The sequence below is a fragment of the Zonotrichia albicollis genome, chromosome 3 (assembly GCF_047830755.1).
Source record: "Zonotrichia albicollis isolate bZonAlb1 chromosome 3, bZonAlb1.hap1, whole genome shotgun sequence".
NCBI lineage: Eukaryota > Metazoa > Chordata > Aves > Passeriformes > Passerellidae > Zonotrichia > Zonotrichia albicollis.
Genome location: NC_133821.1, coordinates 49,325,202 through 49,348,528, shown reverse-complemented (window position 1 = coordinate 49,348,528; position 23,327 = coordinate 49,325,202). Strand labels below are relative to the sequence as shown.

The 23,327-nt window shown below is 41.6% G+C and overlaps 1 long non-coding RNA gene across 9 annotated transcripts in view; it reads right to left on the bottom strand.

Annotated features, from left to right (window-relative positions):
• LOC113459212 (uncharacterized) overlaps window positions 1-23,327 on the bottom strand; it is a 93,155-nt gene that overhangs the window by 55,397 nt on the left and 14,431 nt on the right. For 2 of the 9 annotated variants that reach the window (XR_012579547.1, XR_012579544.1), the window contains exon 1: window positions 5,472-5,623. The exons of 1 other annotated variant lie outside the window; for it this stretch is intronic. This is a non-coding gene — a long non-coding RNA (uncharacterized LOC113459212). 6 more of the 9 variants (XR_012579546.1, XR_012579548.1, XR_012579545.1 and 3 more) reach the window with 5 other exon arrangements.

Below are 23,327 nucleotides of genomic sequence, written 5' to 3'. Positions count from 1 at the left end.
TAGTACCAGTAGGGAGGGAAAAGCATGACTGATCACACCCAAATCTCAGAAATCCCCTGTGAGCAGTATCCTCACTTCTCCAGGCAGCTCACTGACACTAAATACTGCAGTTTTTCTAGTCAGGTTTGGTCATCCAGCAGCCCAGGGACAGAAATGAGCAAACCTGGATCCATCTGAAGCAGACATGGTGATGCTGAACCCAAAGGGTGAATTTTCTATCTCTTCCCCCACCTCACTCCACATAGTCCTTGCAGCAAAGGTGGCAGGAAAAGATTAATCCTTGCCTTCAAGGGATTTGAAGAGAGTTCTTAACTGTATGAGGAAAGCTTAAAAAATTGTAATTCTTAAGCAACTTTCCAAGGCTGGTTGCTGAAGGTTACAGGGCTAGGTGTGAAGATGTGTAATCCTGTTTTTCAAATGTCAGCAGGAAAAAAGTCAAATTTTCCTTTTGGCTTTCTCCAGCCCCTGAGTAATCTGATGCAGTATAAATCAATACGTTCTTGAGACAGCATTCCATGGAAAATGTAAATTGTAATGTTATCTGATATTTGGGTTGTACAAACTCAAGCAAATTGCAGAAACTATAATCCTGGGCTGTGAATCACTGCTGCAGATCTAATCACTACCAGTCTTTTCTGTCCATCAGCTCTGCTGTCTGCAAAGCGGTGGAAGTATGGATTACACAACTTGTACTTTTCATCACTAACATGCCCTGGTGGTAAGAAATTGTAGTGTGACCAAACAGTTAATCAGAAGCAAAGCCTTGTAGCTGGTTTCAATCTCCTGTGTGCAGATGCCCTCACCTCTCCAACCAGAGCAGGTTCAGGTGTTTACTGCCAACACACACCTACTTTAACTTTTTAGAGCAAAAACTGTTCAGGGAAACAGACTGTTTAGGAGCTGTGATTAGGAGGAAGCTTGCTAGTGCAACAAATGGTCAAGCAGACAACACAAACCAACAGATGCCAAACTATTTGAAGCCTGATACAGAACAAACATTTGAGGAGGGCCCTGCCTCCTGAAGTGAGGGCCAGGGCTGTCAGACCCCAGACAGAAACACATACCAGCTGGCCAGCCATGCAGAATGAAATCTCCCAAAGACTGGTTTCATCATAAGCAGCAGCTGACCGATCACAATTGACAGGACGGCTGACAGGAGGGCTCATTCCTGGGCTTCCTCCCTCCCTTGCTCTCAGTCAACATGAGCCGCCACTTTTGTCATGAGAGCCTGTGGTATGTGTTTGCCTGGCACAAACTCATGTTCATGGGGAATCAGACTTATTGTTTGCTACAGTCTGCCACAGGGCAAGTAAAAACTCCTGTCTCAAGCTGGCAGAAACCAAGTGAAGTCAAAATCTCCTCATAACGAAGTGCACACTGAGCAAGCCTGAGGCTGCTTAGGGAATGCAAGTAGGTCTGCCCTGATTCTGCTGGGATTAAGTGGTGCTTTGACACACAGCTCTTACCCCACAGTGATGAACACATCTGACATCACACCTTTGCTTTACTGCTCACATCTCCATCATTGCTGCCACAATTTTAGGCTGTACATTCGCCAGCAGAGACTAAGGCCTGAAGAGTTATTCCTGCACTTCATTAGTGTCCTCACAAGCCTTTCTAAGAAGACCACTATAGACATTTTGGTGGTTCAAAGAAGGAAGTCTCACAGTCTGTGTGAAATATGAAACAGGGAAGCAGAAGGTCCTGGAAAAAAGAAGAGGCACAGAGTCGAAGAGAACTTTCTTGTAAGGTGGGGACTTTGAAGAGAGAAATGGAATGAAACTGTCTGATGTGAGCTCTTCTACAGAAGGCTGGCAGACTTCTCCAAACCCACCCAAGCTGCTGATCTAAACAGAGCACCTGAAAATTCCTTGTGAAGCAAATGACAGGATGAAGGAGAATGCAAGAGGAGGATATCTGAAAGAGACACACAAGCAAGGGAGGGACTGTCAGCGGGAAAGTCCCATTCTATACATCAGGTTTAACAAAAGTAGGAGAGTCGCCCAAAAACATCCCAGCAAACAGAAATTTCAGCATCCACATGCTTTTTCGGTTTGCCTAAGTGTTGTCTATACCTTCATGTCTACATACAACTTTATCCACTTTCCTCTTCAGAAGACACACACTTTTAAATGGTTCTGTAATTATATTTTCTTCATAGTAGCAGAGCATTAAAAAAAAAAAAAAATACAGACAAGCCAAGGGAACAAACTCTTCTTGGACAGTTTCCCATGCCTGTTATTTTCATTAAAAAACAGGGTGCACTGAGACTAAGGCTGTTTGCACTATGTGCCTGACTCAGGAAACAAGCAGTTTGTTATTATGGTTATTTCTGGCAATTTAGACCATTTCTTCTTAGAAACATAAAGAATTCCTATTTCAGCTTAAGTACTAGTCTGCAGATTCAAAATGCATATCCTAAGTCTTAGTCTACAGGGTGTCCCACCTGACTAACTAGGAAATAAATCCAAACAGAGCACAGCAAAAAATTACAATAAGTTGCCTGCATCACTTTAGGCCATATTCATCAAGTGATGGCTTATGAGTGCTGCCTCCTGAAAATACCCAGGAGCTGAGTAGATGGTCAAAGCCACTGACCACCATTTCCCTTTACTCCACAAGTTCTATTAAAAAAAAAATCAAGGAGCTGTCAATTAACAGTCTCATTCAAGCTGATGTTGAATTAAACAGGCTAAAGATGCATGCCCTGACTCAAGCAGAACAATCTTTCCCCCACAATTGCAGCAGAGAAGCTCTTCTTTGTTTAAATATTCAGTTCTACAAAGGCTTTAAAATCCTCATGCTCACAAAGGTTAGGAACTCTGTGGGCAGCGGTGTAGGCTGTGTGCACCAGATTTGGGAACAATTATGTAAGTGGCTCCTAAGATTGTACAACAAACTGGGGAGAGCCGGGAGCCAGTTTCACTGGCTACACACTGTAGCTATAGCTCTTGTCTCTCCCTCCACATTTTGGTCTTAATCACTCTAAACATCCACAAGATGCTCTGCTGCGTCCATTAATTTTTGAGAAATAAAATAGGAATCTATTCTTAAAATCAACATTTTAAAAATATGAGATGCTCCCACTGCACTGCCACAGCACTTCTCTGTGCTGTTCCCCACTTATCTTTCATGTACACACACTTCTCTCATGCCACCTTATAGCCACTTCTACTTGCAGGGCAAGGTAGCAGCTTTCAGACAACCAAGAAAACTGTGAGAAAAAGGGTAAGGTGGGATTATTTTCCATATTTCAGGCCAAAAATAGACATGATTTATATTAAAAAAAAAGACCAGGGAAGTTATTACACCTGTCCTTTACCATAGGATGCAGGATTTCATGCTAAAATATGGGAAACCCCATATTAAATGAGAAGTCTGCCAACCCTGGGAGCTGAATCATAAAGTAGGTTATTCTGTGGAGTCACAGAGGTTTCCTAGACTACTCGTTTTCACATGAGCTGATAGCTCGAGGGGATGTTCAGACAGTGCTTGATGCTTTTGAACCCAACCTACAACCAGCCAATGTCAGTTCAAACCTGACCGTCGGCAGAAAGCATGGAAAAAACGGGAAGAGGAGCGAAGCATGTTGCCATGGTCTGCCTCTGTCAAAGGAGTCTGCAGTTTGATAGACATCAAACCAACAGAGCAGAAAGCTCAGACTGCACTGAAGCTAAATAAATGGCATGTTTGGCAGGAGTGGGGGAGAAGTTTGGATCTGTATAGGAAGGTAGGGGAAGTCTGGGAGAGGGGTAAAGGGGTGGTAGAGGAGGAGAAAAGGGACAAGACTTGGAGTAACACAGACATGCTCCCAGTCCTAAAAAAGTCCAAGGCAAGTAAAAAGTTTCCTCCCTGCCTCCTCTTTGTCCTCAATGAGATCTGGGCACCCTTGCCCTGAGACTCATCTCCAGAAAATGGGGACTGCCATTCTTTATGGGAGCCAGCAATAGGGCAGCCTTTTCCACCTTCCTGGTACCTTCTGAAAAGCACAAAGTGCAAGACTGGAAATGTACTGGGTCAGTGCTTAGCACAGTATCAGAGGGACTGACAAGGGGTTAGGAAGGGAGGGACCACTGACTCAGATGAATGGCAGTTCCCACCCCTCACATCTCCTGCCTCTCTACAGAGGACATTTTCATTCACCAGAGCCTACAGCTCATGGAGATGAATAGGTAATTTCACATCCCTTCAAAAAAATGCATTCTGCTTAGAGGTCAGGAGTCTGAAATCTACACACTCAATTGGATTTCCTTGATACTAATAGCACAACATAAATTTGCCATACAAATACATAAACTTGACATCACCTGAGTGATTTACAAAATGCATTCCTTAAAAACTAAAATAAATAGCCTCCCTGGAGGTTGAAAGATTGTTTTGAGGGGCTTTTCTCTGGAGTCAAAGTGGGTCCAATCAAAACACCTAGCACTCAGTTCCACTACATCCATCACAGCTGGTGCATGGTACCTGTCACCTCCTTGGCAGACAATGCAGAGCAGGGAGCTTGGCAAAGGCTTCATACCGACAAGGAAGATCAAATCTCCCAATGGGATGGAGCAGCCCTAGCAAAGTACCCACTAGGATTCTCTGGTTGCTTCCCCATATTGTGTGGGGAATAGGATCTTGTTCTCCTAAGCAGACCTTGTTGATTATCAGTCTCAGGATTTGGGGGTGGTTAGCACATAGAAGTCATTCTTCACTCAACCCTGTACATGTGCTGAGGCCTGAGAGAGTCCTAATCTCACTTTCTTCTATGCTCGGTAATGGTCTGAGAGTCAGCAAGAGAAATGGAGCTGAAAACCATAAGAAGTCAGGCAACTTACATTAAAGACATAGTCCCCTCTTCTCAGCTGGGACAGGAAGCAGACTAGAGCAGGTTGCTAGGCTGGCAAGGAGGGAATGTAATAAAGCAAGCCTGGTTGAAATTGGTGCAGGGAATTTCACAGATGGGTGACATACAGGGAATTCAAGATCTACTCAATATGTGTAGTTAAATAACCCCAGAAGCATGCAGAACTCCAGCAGGCAGCTGCCTTTGATGCATATATAGCAATAGGTACCAGCTGACAAGGACTTATTGGCTCCTAAAATATCATGGATTAAGAAGACAGGAAAGGAGGTAAACTAGAAGTGCTAGCCAATAGATATGCATGACAGAGGTTGGAAAAGGTAGAAGATTCACATTTTTAATGTGGAGGTTTTTGTTAAATGGCTGTCACATCACAATTTATGGAGCTAGACCTGCTAGATGGCTCCCCCTCTGTCTACACAGTAGAGAAGAGCTCAGCACTTATCACGGTGTGACCAAATGCCAAAGAGTAGGAAAGAAGCACATTGCAGCCAGACAGCCTCTCCATTCCAGTCATACTCATCTTTCAGCAGCCCCTGTAGCTAGGAGTCACAAAATTCACTTCCAATTGAAATAGTTCTCTTGCATTAAAAGGCAGAGAAACTGAATGAAGACTACTCACCCACCATAAAGTTGTGTACATCCAAGATGACCTTCCTACCTTGAATAGTTTGGGGTCAACTTGAACTAGCAATCTAAAAGGGAAACTTTCCATAACCTATTGCCAACTACTTGAATCAGTGATTTCCAAAATGTGGGCCATAGACAGCTGGTTGGTCATGTGTGACTGGCACTCCTCCATTCTCATTGCTATTTCAGCCTGAGCCCTGCTAAAAATATACCAAATCATTTCCTAATATTGCATTCTCATGTGACCACTAGCTGGTGTCAAAATGGGGATGTAAGAAACCCAAAGATGTGAGAGGTGGAAGAGGGTTGCTCCATGCATCAGGAGACAGTAAAGGGAGGTATGGCTGACTTCAGGAGAATGTGAGATGCAAAACCAGGCTCCCACTTAAGATAAAGCAAAACAATGGGATGTGCTAGAAAAATGTATTCTTTCAGTTAAGGCTGCTGAGAGGCATGTAGATTGTTTTTATGATTTGGTGGGGTGTTTATGTTTTCTTCTGTCTATTTCCATAGCCTCCTCTCATTCCGGGACATACAGTGATGCTCTGTACCAAGAAGTGTGACTCTGCTCAGCTGTCAGGGTGTCTGGGCCCTGTATGGTCAGACACTCAGTGGTACAGAGGTACCTCAGGATATGCAACCAAGCACCTGTGCCATCCAAGCAATAACCACTTCCCTTTGGGCACCCGAGCTTGTGCCAGAGCAAGGTGCATTTTTGCTTGTAGTTAAAACTGCCGACCAGCCTGCCAGTGCCCCAGAACACGCAGGCCATGGCACATGGCATGACCCAAACATTTCTGACTCCTCCTGGGCTGCATGCCTACCATGCTGCAGGTGGGGTGCAATGGGGTGCAGCCATCTGAAGAAACAGATGGATCAATACAGAACTGTAGGTCTCTCCTATCCATCAAAAAATGGGAAAAGGGAAAAGCAGGCCTAAGTTGTTTTCATAACAGATAACAGTATGAGGGATTCCAAGGGGCGTATGGGAGTGTGTAAATCTGTTAAAATAATTTTATAAAAAAGGATATGAACAAGTGAAGCCTCAGTTTATGTTTGCCACTTACATTTGCTGTCCTTGACAAAAATAGGTGGCAGGCTATTGCAGGCTTTAATGCCCTGCAGATCCTTGATGGTATATTCCAGAGAGGACAGGATCCTTTGGAAGGCTGCACAGTGATATCACCCACCTCCAGATTGAGAAGAATTTGAAAGCCTGTTCCAAGAAGATCTGGGGCTGCAGGCAGGACAAATAAAGCTCTCACATGCGTTTCAGCCAGGCAGCTGCATGTAGTTCAGCAGGAAACTCTTTGTACTATGTGACCAGGTCACAGGCACAAACAAAAGGGCACTGAGAGACTGAGTCAACAGCCGGTTCTCATGTCCCTCTGTGTCATATTCATGTCTCTAAAAATCAAGTGCTCTTAAGAGGAATTTGACATCATATATGCATGCTGTAACACTTGTTATAAAAGAAACAGTAAAAATTCAAAAAAAGGCACAGAGTTCCAAAAGTTTTACTGCTACTAAAACAATAGCTGCAGACTACATTTCCAACAAGCAGCAGCCAGGATTTTAACCATGCTGCATACACTAATCCGCCTGAAATTTCTCTTAAAGATAATCCAGGAGGAGGTCTGAACTAGCCTATTCCTTTTAAGAGAAAGAAACTGAAGAAAAAAGTTAAAGTTGAACAGTCACCTGAAAGAAGTGAAGAAATGACACTTCTGAAAGGGACTTCACTGACCATACTGGATTTAGCTACTCAACCACTGTTGAAAATCACAGGTTATTGAATCCTCATAAAGGTCTGAGAACATTGGAAAGTAGCAATAGTCACTGTTAAATGACAGCCATGTGCTGTGCAGAGTAGTAGGAGCAGGGTCTCAGAAACCACAATGTCCAGCATTACCACTCATTTGCCTTCACAGCACAACAATGAAGGGAAGGAAACACACTGGAAGAACGCAGTTTGGAAGAGTCTGTTAAATGCATTATAAAATGTATTGCTGTAAGACTGCAGTTCAATTTATCCAGGTTTGTATTTTTCTTGCAGGAATTCTTTTCTTTACCAATGAGGGCACCATCATGAAAAATTTTGATTCTGGTAACAGCACCCTTTAAATAAATTATGGGATTTTTCTTCCTTAGCTAAGAAACAGAAATGGTTTGGGGTCTCTGTACTTCTAATTTCAATGAAGACAGAGTAATAAGGCAACAGCTTCTCTAGTATGACACACAAGTTTTTCTCTAGTAAAACATACAATTTTTCTCTGTTGCAGTAAGAAGAATAGAGTCCTCTTCCTCCTCCTTACTGTTGAAGACCTGCACAATTTAGGAAATCTTCCCAAGAAAATAAGGAAAAGAATATTACAGCAAATTTGTCTGGCTGAGTCAGCAACATCTGTTTGAGCAAGCCTATGCAGTGCTCCAACACAGAGGTGGGAGGATTTCTTTCTACCACATCCCTCTGGGAGTGAGCTGCAGAGATCATCCATATAAAAACACCCTCTTGCAGGTGGAATTGCAACTCATCTTTGTGGTCAAAGCATAGGTTTAAAATCTGGCAGAAATTCTGGTTGTGAGGAAAAGGATCTGCCGTCTGATTGTCTTCTTGCTGTTGAAATCCGCTTCTACTTCATAGGCTCAGAAATAGAGAAAACAAGGTGCTACCTAGGGCAGGAGGTGGCTGGGGAAAGGAAGCAGTCCAGGCATCATGATGAGCCATAGCACCATTGCTTGTGCCTTGTGAGGGAAAAAGAAGAGGACCAGCTGCTCAAGTGGCTGTCCTCCATCTTTCCTGTGGTCAGACTCCAACCAGGGTGGTTTCCCTCTGCAGGGAAGAAGTCTGCAGTATATTTTCACTTCTGTGGGAAGACTGTTCTCTGAGTCAAGCAGCCTGTAAATTATCTTGTGCCTGTCCTGAATGGGCGGAAAGTTTTCCTGGGCACCCATGCCCTGGTTGTGTATGAAATTGCCTGCTGGATCATGTTATGACAACTGTCAATCCCAAGACAGTTACAGACCGGTCCTTTCATCAACACAGGGTCTGAAATTCAGGAAGAACTTCAAGCAAACCGCGTAAGGTTACTGGCTGCCTTCATGTCAGCACCAAGATTGGAATACCAGACTAGCTGGCCTCAAGTCAAAGGTTCAGCTCCACCTATCCTATATATAGATTATTGTATCATATGCTCCCCCTTATTGCTATGCAACTGGGTGTCAGAGTAAAAACACAATTAAACACTGGTCTTGGGCCTCATTGAACCAGATGTTGGGAGTGTTTTTCTCCATTGTGCTTGTCTAAAAGGCAGCCACATTCAGTAATCAACACTCAAGCTGATTTTTCTAAATAGGCTTTTGACCTTGACCTCTTAGGACGACAGGAATTTGCTGCAATTCTCTCTTTGAAAAATCTTGAATAATTTGATTACAGTAGGAGCTGATTAAGCCTTCTGGTTTCAAAGCGAAGTATTGCATCAAGCTGAGGAAGAGACCAATAAACATGGTTGTTTCATAGCCACTTGTAACTGCTTATGAAAAGGCAACCAGTTCTTGCCAGTGAAGCCCAGCATCCTGTGCTCCTATTGCCATCATCTAGATGTCAGCAATCCCTAAGGATTGCTCAAAGGCTTTTCTCAAGGCTTGGGATGATAGCATCTCTTTTATACCTGGTCTAATCCTCCCTTATAGTTCTTCAAATTGGTAGTCAAGATTCCAGCCACTGAAACATTACCTTTATACACATGAAATTGCTCTGCACAACAGCGTCTTGAACCACTGATAGTCGTTTATTTCTGATGTGCCCTAAGGCAACATCCTGGCAATAGTAAATCCACAGAAATTTACCAATGACTTCGCTCAGACTTATTTTTTTCACCTTAGGGGCCTTGATCCTCCTGATGAAAAATAAGAGAAAAATTTGCTCCAGGTTGCAGACTTGGTTTCCCAAGCCTTTTTCACTTGCCTTATTAACACTGGTGAGTAAAGTAGAGAGATAAAATTCACTCACTGAAGGGTTCTTCTTTCTCATGTTTTATGCTTTTGATCCATACGAGTACCCAAAAGAAATTGGTTTTCAGCTATTGATTTAGCTCAGAAACATAGCAGGGACTGCCACCACCATCACCTGTGAGGAAGCACAGCCTGATGGTGCCATCCTGCTTTTCTCTTGATATATTTCCCCCTCTCTAATTTTCAGACATATGCCTATTTTAACCGTATGTACACAAATGCAGAATTTGTCTGTTTGGGACTTTACATTACTTTCATTACAAAACTGTGTAAAAAAGACAGCAAATCAATTTCATAGTCAGTGCTCACGCAGCAGGAGACAATTCATACTGACATCTGATACCTGCTGGCTGCTGCTTCCAATTATGCCAGATGCTTGAGAGTGGGACTGTCGAAATAACAGTGTCGATGGTGCAATCAAACTAGTTAAGATTCTGGAAGTGTGTTGTGCTTGGTTCAGTGCGTCGTCAAATTCCCACCATAAGCAAAATAGTGACACCTACTCCTTTTTTGTTAACTTCTTAACCAGCAAAGAGATACCCATTAATTCAATGTAAAGTTGCATCCTTCGATACATCTACCCCAAGGCTAAATATCAAAAGATTGGAAGAAATATGAATCAAAAGTGAAATAAACATGCTAAGGACTTATAATAATACATCCTTACTAGATTCTGCTACAAGGCTGCATTACAGCCCTCAAGGCAAGACCATGTGTACTGCCTGTCCTGTTCCTTGCAGCACACTAGGGAATTCTCCTGTCATCAGGAAAAAATTGGTGAGCCTGAAATTGGCAGGAATAGTAGGAGAAGAATAGGACAGGATGTCACTGAGGCATTAACTGACCAGCAGAGACAAAGAGCATTTCTCTTCATTTGAGGCAGAAAGCAGAGGACAAGTTTGGCTGGATACATAGAGCGGAATAACCATGAAGTCTCTTCTCTTATGTCCCTAAAATACTACAAGAGAAACAGAACACTGTGGTGCTGGCAAAGCAGATCCTTCTTCATACTGACTGTCATCTCTCAAAAAAGCCAATCAACTGAAAACAGTTGCACATACACAAAGAGAAGAAAATCATTGGGCCCACCCCTTCCATTTCCCATTCTTCCATGAAAAGACCTTTTAGAAGAAATGCCATCAACCCTCTTTTTTTCTCTTTTCTTTTTATTCCTTCCAGCAGCCTTCAAGTCAAGGCATCCTTCACTGATTAGCCTCAGAGATCAAAATACTTAGCATCTCCTGAGCAAGTTGCATCATAAATCATATTGTCCAAAGAAATGAGAACAGGAGCACAGGAGATCAGTTTAGCACAGTCCAAAATGGAACAACAACAACAGTTCCACTTGGCCTTACCTTGTCAATTAGCACAGGCTGTCCCCAGCAGATACTTAATAGAATATTATGAACTGCACACCACCGATAACTCCTGCAAGGTTTAATTGTGCTCTCTGCAGAGGACAGAGGATGTCACTGAGGCAGGGAAGTGGGACTCTCCAGGCTGAGCAAGGAAGTTGTAGCAACTTTCTGCATATAACCGCTTCAGTTGAGCAATACAGTCCCACTAAGCATGTGCAAATATACAAATAGCTTCTCACTGGAGGCTTCCAGAAGAGACTGAAATGTCTGGTTTGAGACAGTTTTGTTTTGCAGAGAGGCATCACTTGATGTACCTGATCTCCAAGTCAGTGTACAGTTACCTCTTCCATCTGCAGACCAGGTAAGTGACAGTATGTCTGCAGTAAGAGCACCTACGCACAGTTGTGAAATGGCCATAATTTAAACACTGCATAAAAAAGCTCAGTTGATTTGGCTGGCCATATTCAGAAGCATACTGTTCTGAATTGAACAAAATCTGCTGGATTTATAAGTAGATGGTCACATTAATGATGTTAGTATATTTGCAGTAATCACAAATGACAAACGATTCTTTGCAATGTTTTCATCAATGATTTCTAAATTTACTTCTAAATTTACTACATCTGTGCTAATCCTCATTTAATGTTTTTCATAGGCCATGGGACCTTTGTTAGCAGAACAAATAACTGTCATATTAAATCTAATCTAAATACCTTTTCAGGACTCTCATTTAAAAAGTTACTCTTAAATCTTTCAGACAATAAGACCTATGGCAAAATGAGTCTCAAATAACATGTCTTTGGCAATAATTTTAAAATCCTTAAAATTCACAAATGCCTCACTCTTAATTACATGTCAGGGTACTTTCACACAAAAAATGGAGGAAGTTCAACAAAACTTCAGCCTCTTAACCCAGGTATCTCTGCCTACTTCAGGGGAAAATTGAAACACAGAGGAGAAACCACTGAATCTTCAAATTATATCCAGTTCTACTCATTGACTTAGAGGGGATAGTGTACCAAAAGTATTTAATTAATTATGGATATTAACCACATTATTAATGGCATGAGGTAGAAGCCATATGTCAGTGCAGAATGTAGCATATACATTTTGTGAACAATTCGTTATGATGGGATAAAGAACAGCATATTTAGTTTAAATACTTTGACTGAAAAAAACCCTTAAGCATGGTCCAATTAATTACTCCCCTAATTACTCTTGTTCCGATAAGTCATTGACTTGCTCCACATCACTATATATTTGAATTTTAGACTTACTGCTACTAATATAATTAGTACTAAGCTTAGATCTAATATAAACAGAATTAATGCAAATCCAGGAGATATTCAGCATTTAGCTATAACTTATTTTTAGAGCATTAATCAGTTGTCTGACTTTTTTTCTTTCTAAATTATCTATCACACTGCCTGCACAATCACAAATTATTTCTTCATAATATTTCCAATCCAAGCGTAACTTAGTCAAAAAATAGTTGGGAATGGGGAGAATAGCAGGTGATTTCTTTCATGAAAAATGTACATTACAAAGTCTTGCAAAAGACAATCTAAAATATAAGGGTTGACTTATTTTCCTAATTCAAAAACCAATTTACACTTGAAAAAAATTTGATTTCTAAAACACACAAACACCTAAGGAAACAAAATCTAGATATCTACTGTGTTCAGGAGATCCACATAGAAAACAATTAAAACCAAAAAAAGTGAAAAGTATTTCTAACTAGATCCCAGTTGTATTAAAGGCTTGTTTTCCATTCAAAAATTTTTACCACTTTTAACACACATTAAAAATATAAAAGGATTTACAACAAATTTAAATCTGGTTCTTGTACTACAACTTTCTTGCCTAGCATCTAACAGTACAGCTCATGTTTTATTTAAAAAAAAATTAAAAACCCAAACACACACACACACACAAAGAGACACAAGCTTTTAGTCCAACAAGATTATCGTATGCCTAAAATTAAATTACAAAGAACAAGTGTAACTACCAATATGTGGATGTATGGAAAAAAGCACAACGGCTTCAGTAATAAGATCAACACCTAATTTCAGGGTCCACTGCTTTACAGCTTCTGGGAGGCAGGACTTTGCTAGCAGGTGTGACCAGAGAAGAAAGATCTAAGATTGTGCAGAAAAATTTTTAAGAACTGTTTGTCTCAGTGTGTTTTGTTATTTATGCTCAACCTGTCCCAGAGTCACACTGAATAGAGATGTGATGACGAGGGAGAGGAAGCAAAATATTTCTTTAAAAAGTTTCTACATGTTTTCAAATCTCCACAAGAGATGAAACTCCATGCAGTTCCTGGGACAGCGTTCATGTCATGCTTCCTTCTGCACACTCAGGAATCCCAAGCTCTTACGTACATATTTTCAGAACTCTAAAACACCATGGAACCCTGATTAATTCTGATTAATTGTCCAAAGACTTAATCAATATTAAATGAGCTAATTACAACTAGTTGTCTCTGTGGGACTGTCAGAAGGCTGATAAAGATCGGTCAGTTGCAGGTACAAGCCAGCACAGATCCTTACTCTTCCCTAAAGAACAATTTACGTTGACACTAAACCTCAAATTGCCACTGATGGATAGCATGCTACGTGTACCTCCCTTAATCTCTGCAAGAATCATAAAATATTTACCTCCACAATATTGGCCAAAGGAGCATAGAACTGCAACAGAGCAGTGCTTCCTTTTGCTGCTTTCAGCTGGGGTAGAGTTAATTTTCTTCACAGTGGCTAGTACGGGGCTAGGTTTTGGATTCATGCTGAATTGATTGATAATATACAGATGTTTTTGTTATTGCTGAGCACAACTTATGCAGACCCAAGGCCTTCTATGCTTTGCTGCCACACTGATGAGGAAGTTGGGGGTAAATGGGAGGCTGGGTGGAGACACAGCCAGAGCAGGTGACCCAAACTGACCAAAGGGACATTCCCGACAATATGGCATCATGCTCAGTATGTATAGTGGGGAAAGAAGGAGGAAGGGGGAGACATTTGGAGTGATGGCATTTGTCTTCCCAACTCACTCTTACCCATGATGGGGCCCTGCTCTCCTGTAAGTGGCTGAGCACCTGGCTGCCCATGGGAAGTAGTGAATTAATTCCTTATTTTACTTTGCTTGTGTGCATGGCTTTTGCTTCCCATATTAAACTGCCTTCATCTTGACCCACAAGTTCTGTACCTTTTATCCTTCTGAAGCTCTCCCTGATCCCACTGGTGGGGGAGGCAGCCAGTGACTAGTGGGGGTTAAACCACAACACTGTCCCTATTTCTACCCCATGAACCACATGGAGTACATGAAATAGGATAGCAGAGATGTTGGGCCATCTTCAGTCTGTTTCAATTCACAGTGTCTCCTTTTGAAAAAAAAATGTATGATAAATGTATACGGAAAAAATAATTTTGAAATGTCATATCCCAGCATTCAGACAGGGGTATGATAGATATATAGATTTTCATGTCTTGCACATTGTATTGCTAGTATAAATCATGACAGCAGTGAATTAAGACATAAATAGGAAAGAGAGAGAGAGACTGGAAAAGAGTCTCATGAGCTAGGGACAGTGGAACAAATTCATGCTGCAAGAAAAAAATCAATGAGGAGAGTGAGTGCTTCTTTCACAGAAGCTTTACCCACCCACAGCACAATGTAGCTTGGTCCATTGACTCTTTCCAACTTAAAGCAATTCGTAAAAGCTAAACTGACAGTATGTTCTCTGCCTCTGGGAAAAATGAGAAGCATTTGTATGAATGGCTTTCTGAGGTTTCTGATACCTGTCGAGGGCACACACACATATGACTGTTTGCGTGAGGTATTGTTGCTAACTGGCATCTTTTCTTTTGCACAAATGTTCAAGTGCTCCAGAGTTTTTAATGATGTCCTTTAAGTGTGCCTCTCCATAGATGAAAAAGGGGAGAAGTAACATAAAAAAATTCTTCAGCAGCGAGAGCTGGAGGATCAGCTCAGCGGTAGAGCAGGAGTGAGTGTTGCCTGGAGAATGCCTGCAGAGCCCCCAACACATCACTAGCCCTGGATGTGCACAGAAACATTTGGAAATCTTTCCTTGCATGCATTTCCTTTCCTTACATTTTTTGCGTGCATCTGTTCTCATTCAAGCTCTACCAGATGAGGAACTATCATGTAATGACAAGAGTTTGAAGACAGTTCCAGCTCTCTGTCACAAAGATGCTGCGTGGTATTAAAAGATATAAGGAAAAACAAAGGAGTACCATGATTTGGCCTCAGGTTTTTTAACACAGGATTTGTAACTATTGTTATGCAAATACCTCCAAAATGTGCACATTTTCTGCATTCCCTTTTCATGATGTATCCTAAATTTTCAGGTAAATTTTAGGCACATATTCACAGAATCATAGTATGGGTAAATTGGAAGGGATCTTAAAGATCATGTAATTTCAATTTCTCCACCATGGACAGGGATGTCACTTACTAGATCAGGTTTCTCAGGGTCCCACCCAACCTGGCCCTCAACAATTCCAGGAATGAGGCATCCACAACTTCTCTGGGAAACTTGTTCCAGGGTCTTACCATGCACTGAGTAAAGATGATCAGTATAAAGACCAAGATTGATATAAAATCAAAATTGCTCAGCAGTAATTCTCTAGATAACACCCACCTAACAAGTGAATGAAGTGCTGGGCTGGACTCATTACAATGAGAAAAAGCTCAAATCTGTAAAAGGAATTACTCACTGTGATCTTATACAAATTGGAAAAAACCAGATACCTGGAGAAATATAGAGTAAATCTAGTTACTTCATAAATGCTTGAAGCTCTTTGGTTGCCAGGTACAACCATGATGCAAAATATTACTGTGATTCATTTTTTCTATTAGTACAAGTGCAGTAAGGAGTTAAGCAAGTGTTTTGTAGTAGAAGTTTCCAAGAGGCTATATGTGCTGTACTTCTCTGGCCCATAATCAAAATTATGTTCAGAGTTCATGGTAGCAAATTTGGTGTGAATGTTTAGATGGATCATAAAAAGGTAAAATGGGAACATTTGGCAACATTGTGCTAAATCATAGCTGTTACACTTATTCTTGGGGAGTGAAGAGCTGCTAGTGCCTGACACTGCTGTGTAAAATGTCAAGCACCAACTATATCGATCCCTCAGTTTTTCCCTTGGAAAGGGAAGAAACCAAAATCTGGAAGGCTCTTTTTTTTTTTTTTTTTTTTTTCCCCAGATCAGGCATCCTTCCAAGCTTTTCTGGAAGCTGGAAGCTATATGTATGTTTCTGGAAATATACATATACCTTTGCTCAAGCCAAGGAAGCTTCATCAGGAAGACAAATATTCCTCCTCCAGCCAGTGCAGCCACAGAGCCTTTTCCCTAGTGAGTGCCCTTCCTGCAAACAGAGCAGTTCTTGATGCCCTCTGTGTGGCTCATCCACTGCCAAGTATGGAGCTAGCAGTGAAGAGATTCCACTGAGGAGCGCAAATCAGAGGGAATTATTTTCTTCAGCTTGTTTAAGGATTTGAAGACTTTTCCCCAGAGCCTAGTTATCGAGAAAAATAGCAAGAAACAAGAGATGCCACAAACACTTTGTCAACTTCAGATGTTTCTGGTTTAAAGATGTTAAAGAAAGCTGTTTCCAGCCAGTGCAATCGTTTTACTGCTAGACTAAGTAGGAACAATGTGTTAAAATTGAAATGCATTGTGTTGCAAAGTTGGAATCTGCACAGAATAAATCTTATATGGGAAGATTTTAACTGCATTAAATGATGCCTAGTGGGTCAGATGTACCAGCACATGATATATTTCCACAGAAGTAGAGATCTGTGTAACAGTTTGGTTTGTTGACGTGGCTGGTTATTCAGAACAACCCAAAACCTCTTCAATATGTGCTTAGAAAGCATAGAATAAACTGTCAACAAGTATAGCTTTCTGAAAAAACATAGTTACTGTGGTGTAGACACAGGATAAGTATCTCTGCCATGGATCAAGGATTCAAGGTGCAGCTATTCTTAAATTCTATTTAAGATCACAGAATTTTTGTACATTGAAACCCTTGTGGTTTCAATGTACAAAACCATTATATGCTATAACTCCTTGCCCTGTATATTTTTTTAATTTTTTTTTTTTTTTTTTTTTTTTTTTTGAGTAGGGTTTACATCTCTGTCTCAGAATAGATTGCTCAGTCAGGGCTATCAGCACCAGCATTGACCCTGACCGGGAGGAACAAAATTATAAAGAAATGTTTTCCTCCAAGAGCTTTGAAGAAAAGGGAAAACAGGAGATGAGATAAATCTCAGGCAGCACAGAGAGATTAGAAGGCATTGGTTTGTACTGCAGGACACCATTTTTTTGTGTAGGAAAGCTGGTCATGGAGAATGCTCGGTGGCAGATGTTAGGAAAACAAAACTCCATGTTTCTAGGATTTCAGCTTATAAAGCACTCCTGCAAAGACCCCATGTCACAAGAAAACATTCCTAGAAAACAAAGGTAGGAGCCAATCCCTCAAGCCCTGATTAAGACAGCTTGAAGGTGTGTGGCTCCAATTTGGGGGATACACCCAGAATGTGCTGACACACATCCAAGAAGAACAGGCTGAGCAGGCTGTATTAATATGTGCATTCTTAATAGCTGTTCCCTTGCAGCATCTGGTAAGTACTTAAAAGACACTGGAGACTGAACATTGCAGTTTCCACAGTGAAGATGTGATCTTTCTCCTCAGTATTTTACTCACAAAACAATCTAGCATTTCCTAGGTAAGCATCCCTCTTTGCGCTGCGTGCCAGAAAGCACCGAAGAAAGAAAAAGCAAAACTGTAGGAAAACCCTTGCAGCAAAATATTCAAGCCTTCTGTTTACTCTCATGTTTTCACAACGTGAATGAAAGCTAGTCATGCACCATAAAAAAGTTGTTGCAGTTGTACAGACACTTTCCCCCATGTATTTTTGCCCATCAAACACAAGTTTCATGTCAATATCTCCATTACATGCCAGTCAGGGAAGTACATGACATACTATTTTCACTGGGTTAACAAATTTTCACTTAAAGGAAAAGAAAACCAAAACCCAGAAAATATTAGCTAATGAGAATTCATATGTATGGCTTTATGCCAGAGAACTTCAAATTTGCTGTTTTCTTGCCATTTTTGGCAAATCATTTGGAAGCAATATTTGTGTTTGCTGATATCACAGTAGAAAGCACTGAAGGGATGGCTACAATTAAACACTCTGGAAAGAAACAAAAACCTGCTCCTGATGTTCTGATGCATCCAAAGACAAAAAAAAACAGCTAAAAATGGAGAAAAGGACAGTTACCAGTTTATGGATATGTCTTTTCTCACAGACTTCCCTGGAGTGGGAGCTGACATAATCCAGCTGTCCCAGCTTCAGCACAGTCTGAACCTGGTCAAAAACACACTCTTTACATCCAAAATCTTTCCCTTGCTGCTGAGCTGGCTACAAGACTCATTTCAAGATCCGGGTGATTTTTCAATCACTGTTCAATTTAGGCTTCTATATAACTAAATGAGGTTTTGGTTCCCTGTTGCCCAGGTCATGTTCTGTACTTGGTAGATACTGGGCTGCAGCTTGTACAGAAACACCGTGGTGCTATAAATCATTAAGTGTCAGGGTCTTTCATACTACGTTCAGCAGTTCTGAAACACATGACTTGTAGAGATTCAGGAAACATTCATTTCTGTAAATACTGTCACATCAAACTTAAAAGCATATTTGAACCATTTCTTTTTTGATCCTTGTAGTAGTAATTATTTTGGATGTTCATCACAATATGTCCCATTATTTTCAAGACAGAGAGCGTAGCTTTAGATGCACACATCTCTGTTGCAGTCAAAGCTAGGTGGCAGGAAATAAAGAGAAAATTTTCCATATGCATATGGAGGCCAAGGAAAATTCATGTCTGAACTGAAAAGATTTCCCCACTTTTTCATGATCTAGTTGGCATGGTACTCACAATCAACAATACTCATGGTGCTTCAAGTGCAGAAGCAAATAGTCACACAGGCAAAAGTACCTTTTATCACTTTTCATTATGAATTCAAATGCATTGCCTTAGACATCACATGAGGTCATAAAAACCCACAGTTATTAACTTATAGACAATAATTACTGAATCTGACCTGAACAAAGTCACAGGACTGCAGATAATGAAATCAGACTTCTCTGTGAATACAGGAGAGATGTTTCCAAAAACAAACCAAGGGTCAGAGCACATGGGAATGATGTAAAATAAAATCAGTGAGAACCAAGGCAAAAGGCAGACCTCTCCCACTCTCCCCTTTAGCATGCAGATGTCTTTTCCAGACATGGGAGCAGTGTCAGAGAGTTATTCCAAGCTGTGCCCACTCTTTCCAGTTGTGGGACTACAGAGGACACACTTCAGTCTCAGGACACAAGAGGAGCCCAGTACACAGACTTCCCTTCTTCTTTGGCTGCATGCCAGCCATTAGGGCTGGCTTAAGTTTTATGCCAAATCCAGGTACCATGGAGCTCAGAGAAGTTTCTTCCATTTCTCACACAGGGTGTTGGGGAAAAAATAGACCCCAAACTTTTTAGCCCTTCAAACTTCTGCTAGCATTAAATATGTTTTTCCTCACTAATTCTGGAAAATCACAGCATGTCACATTGGCTTTGGTCCATTAATAACATATTGTGTGATCCTATTTACTGGCCCTGGAGAAAACAGATATCAATGATGTAAACATATTTCCCACTGAAAACATTGAAGATTCTTCAATGAAAAAGCTAAAAATAAAATTCTCTTGAAAAAAAATTTGCTGAGGGTAACATATATACACAGAAAACCAAGCAAAAAAAGCCATAGCATCCCTGTAATACATTTTTCCAACTTAAACTGGGGGAGGGAAAGAAAAAAAGGGAAACCAAACTACATCCTATTTCATACCCGCTTCTGAGAAATCATTTCCCTCCAATTCAGGTTGACCTTCTGAATCATATCTGGATGTGATTATCCCCTCAAGAACCCAGAAGAAACGATATACCATGTGTGTCACACACAAATGACTAGCCTTTACCTGGTCCATCCCACTCAGCTCTGCTATTGACAAAACATCATTACAAAAAAGGTCAAAATAACAAATCACTAGAATAGTAGAAGAAGATATTTTCTAGTCAAGAGATTCATTTTCCCTGCAACATAAACACTAACATATGCTACAACATACCCTCAACAAGAAAGCTAAATGTTAGCTTCTACATAATAAAAATACAAATTTGCCAAAGGTCTGTGCACACTTACATAAACTAACAACACATGAGCCAGGGAACCTCACACAAGTACTAGAGCATATGGTAAATTACAGAAGAAGGCAGGCAGGCAGGCCATTAGACCTTCAGATTAATTGCGATTATTTATATACTTGCCTCCTATTTTTTCTTCCTCTCTCATGCTCTGTAACACTGTCCCAGGACTATAAATTAAAGCAAAACAAAACCAAAGCTCCATGTTTTCTTGATGTTGGAGATGGGCTCTGATGAAAATGACCCTTCAGCACCATCATGGAAAACACACAGGCTGGAGCCACAGCCCAGCCAGGCCCTCCTCCCTCTGCAGAGGTGACACCGTGGAGCTGTGGGGCGTTGTGCAGGCATCCCCATGCCCCAAGAGGAAGGATGAGCTTTGGCAGGTCTGGCTGCCTCTCGTCAGATGCTGGTCTGGAGCCTTCCCCCAGTGCAGAAAGCACAGGGGAAGGGGAACAGGCAGGTGCTGGAGCTCTGTGCTCAGCCTCACTGTCCCCAGCCTCTCCTCTCCCACCAGAGATGTTCCTGGCACCATGGCAGGCAGGCTGAGAAGAGCAAGCAAAAGGCGTGGAGCTGACCAAAAGGGGTTTTGCTGTTCCAAACACACTGGGAGGATATCTGCAATGCAGTTCTGCCAGGCCAGCGTATCTAATGAAGCAGCGGCCCAGCAGTTTCCATGTCATCTGCACTTTCTGCCAGCAAAATCTTTTCTCTGTCCCTGTTTTTGTTTTCATTGTAATCCCTCCTGAGGTGTGTGTGCAAGACAAGGACCCTCTCAGGAAGGCTCCTCAGCTGGCCATGGCCCTGCCCTCCAGAGCAGGGAGAGGCTCCCAGGGGCTGAAGGGCCCAAAGCAGTGTCCACACCTGGGCTGCCTGCACCGCATGGATACCCTTCACAGCCAGCCCCATGGACAAATGGGCAGTCCTCGTGCCCTGCCAGAGCAGGCCCAGCTGTGGGGGTCTGGGCAGCACCTTTCCCAGATCCTAGCACTCTTCCATAGTTGGTTCCACAAGGTTGGCCTGCCACAGCACCTGTCATCTCACATTAAAACCAGAGGCATTTGAGGGACAGAGTGAAATTCAAGCTGAAACCTGAACAAGGCCACACTGCTCCCCCAGGTGCTTTTGAACAGCATCTCCAATGTGCTGGACAGCCTGGCTGCTGTAAGCAGGACATGGCTTTTCCACATGTTCACACATCCCACCTCTGCAGAGCAAATATCTGGGGAGGACTGGCCTTGTGGCCACCACCAGCAGATATGAGCTCTGGCTCCTTTTACCCCATCAGTCCCTTTGAGAGGGTAGCAGCTCCATTTTAGCATTGGCCAGCTCACACAACCTCAGCTTTCTAACCCTTTCTCCCTCTCTTCTTATTTCTCATATATACAGAGAAATACTGGTCTAGATACATATTTTGAAAGCCTGCTGATTTAGATGAGCACGGACATAAAATCAATTCCTCAGCCTACGGTCTAACCACACCTTTGTATGGTTTATAATGGAAAAGTCAGTAGTAAAATTAAAAGTGTTGTTAACTTCCAAATGGCACTTTCTGTTGTTTTATGTTTGACATAACTGACCAAATGGGACATGTTCACTTTTAATGGTGGTTTTATTTATTTTTCCAACAGTATTTCTTTAGTACTTTTTCCTTTTATATGACACATTAATACATAATTCAGTGGTTTTATGTCTCCCTGAGCAGCCTGCATGATTTCTTGTGCTATTGAACAGTACTATTTATGACCAAATGGCCAAAATGTCTTTTTTTATTAATCTTTTCTGGTCATGGGTTTGCTTGTTTGTTCTTTTGTTTTCTTGGCTTTTTCTGAGCCTGCCAAAGTGCTTAGCTCCCCAATTTCCCTGTCTGAAACAGGCCACTCCAAAGGGCCAGAATTTGCATGTTTACTAAGAAAAGTCAGTCAGTCCAACAGAGGTTGAAAATACAGCAGAGACATCAATGTTCACAGAGCTGTTATTGGCTAAGGTCCTCTTGCATTACTGTGACACATGAGGGGTTGCACGTGAGCATGTGAGCCAGATGCCCCCATTAACTTTAAGAGCAGCAGCCCAATTTCCTGCTCCCAAGACAGCCAGTCCCAGGCTCCAGTCTACCTCAGTGTTGCTGTGCCTCCTTCCTGGGGCACTGAATCCAATGCAGCACTGCAGGCTGCAAGCCCAGCTCAGTGGGGCAGGTGAAACCAAGCACCACCTCCTCTGTAAACATTACTTTCAAGCATGTCCCACTTGGTTATCAGCATCCAGTGTGTACTTTATAATTACTTTATCCATAGGTTAAGCACTCACTGAATCCAATCTTTACATCACCATGCAGTTGCTACATATTGTATATCCTTACACGCCATTTCTGGGTATGGATATTTTCCATCTGTACATTCTCCTCAGACAATAGCAGAGGACATAGAGACCTTCATTAGCCCTTTGATGGACTACAGACATCCTGCTTGTTAGTCTATTATCTAACTGCTTATCAGTCACATTCTCAAGCTCTCATTATTTTACTTTCACACTGCTGTAATTAGCCTCTGTATTTTTCAGGCACTCATAGTCTTGCTTCAGCCTACATGCAGAGATTATACAAAAAGGAAGATCAAATATGAATGTTATAAATGCAAGCCTATTAAAGGCAACCTGTAAAGGACTGTTGTTAAGAGAGGCTAAAAAGTTTATTTTGCTTGGGTTTATTTCCTTCAGGCATTGGCTACCTCTCTTCCAAGTCCTCTGAATATTGCCAGGGAACAAAATTTGCTTGTCTAGCCAGGGCAAATAATTTCAGGTAGCTGCTCACAAAAGGTGAGCAGGATTCAGCTGAGCTCAGGCAAGGCAGATGTTTTCTTCCTTGTTCCATTTCTTGTGGTTATGTTTTATCTTTTTCCATAATTTTAAGGGATGGTCTCACATGTTGTTCTACAGAACATTCCTTCCAACTTAGAGACAAAAAATGGAATTATTTGGAAATAGTAGGGAGAAACCTGACTGCTTTTTCTGTGGGATAAGTTTTCCTCTGCAAAATCAAGCTTTTATGATAATAAATATGGTGCTGGAGAGTTCATTGTGCTTTGAAAGGCCTGTGATGGTAATGACAGGAGTGAACATACAAGTTGGATTTTAAGTATTGTCAATGCAGGAAGAGTCACTTCCTTGAGATCTAACTCTGTCTACCAGCAAACCTTTTCAGGTT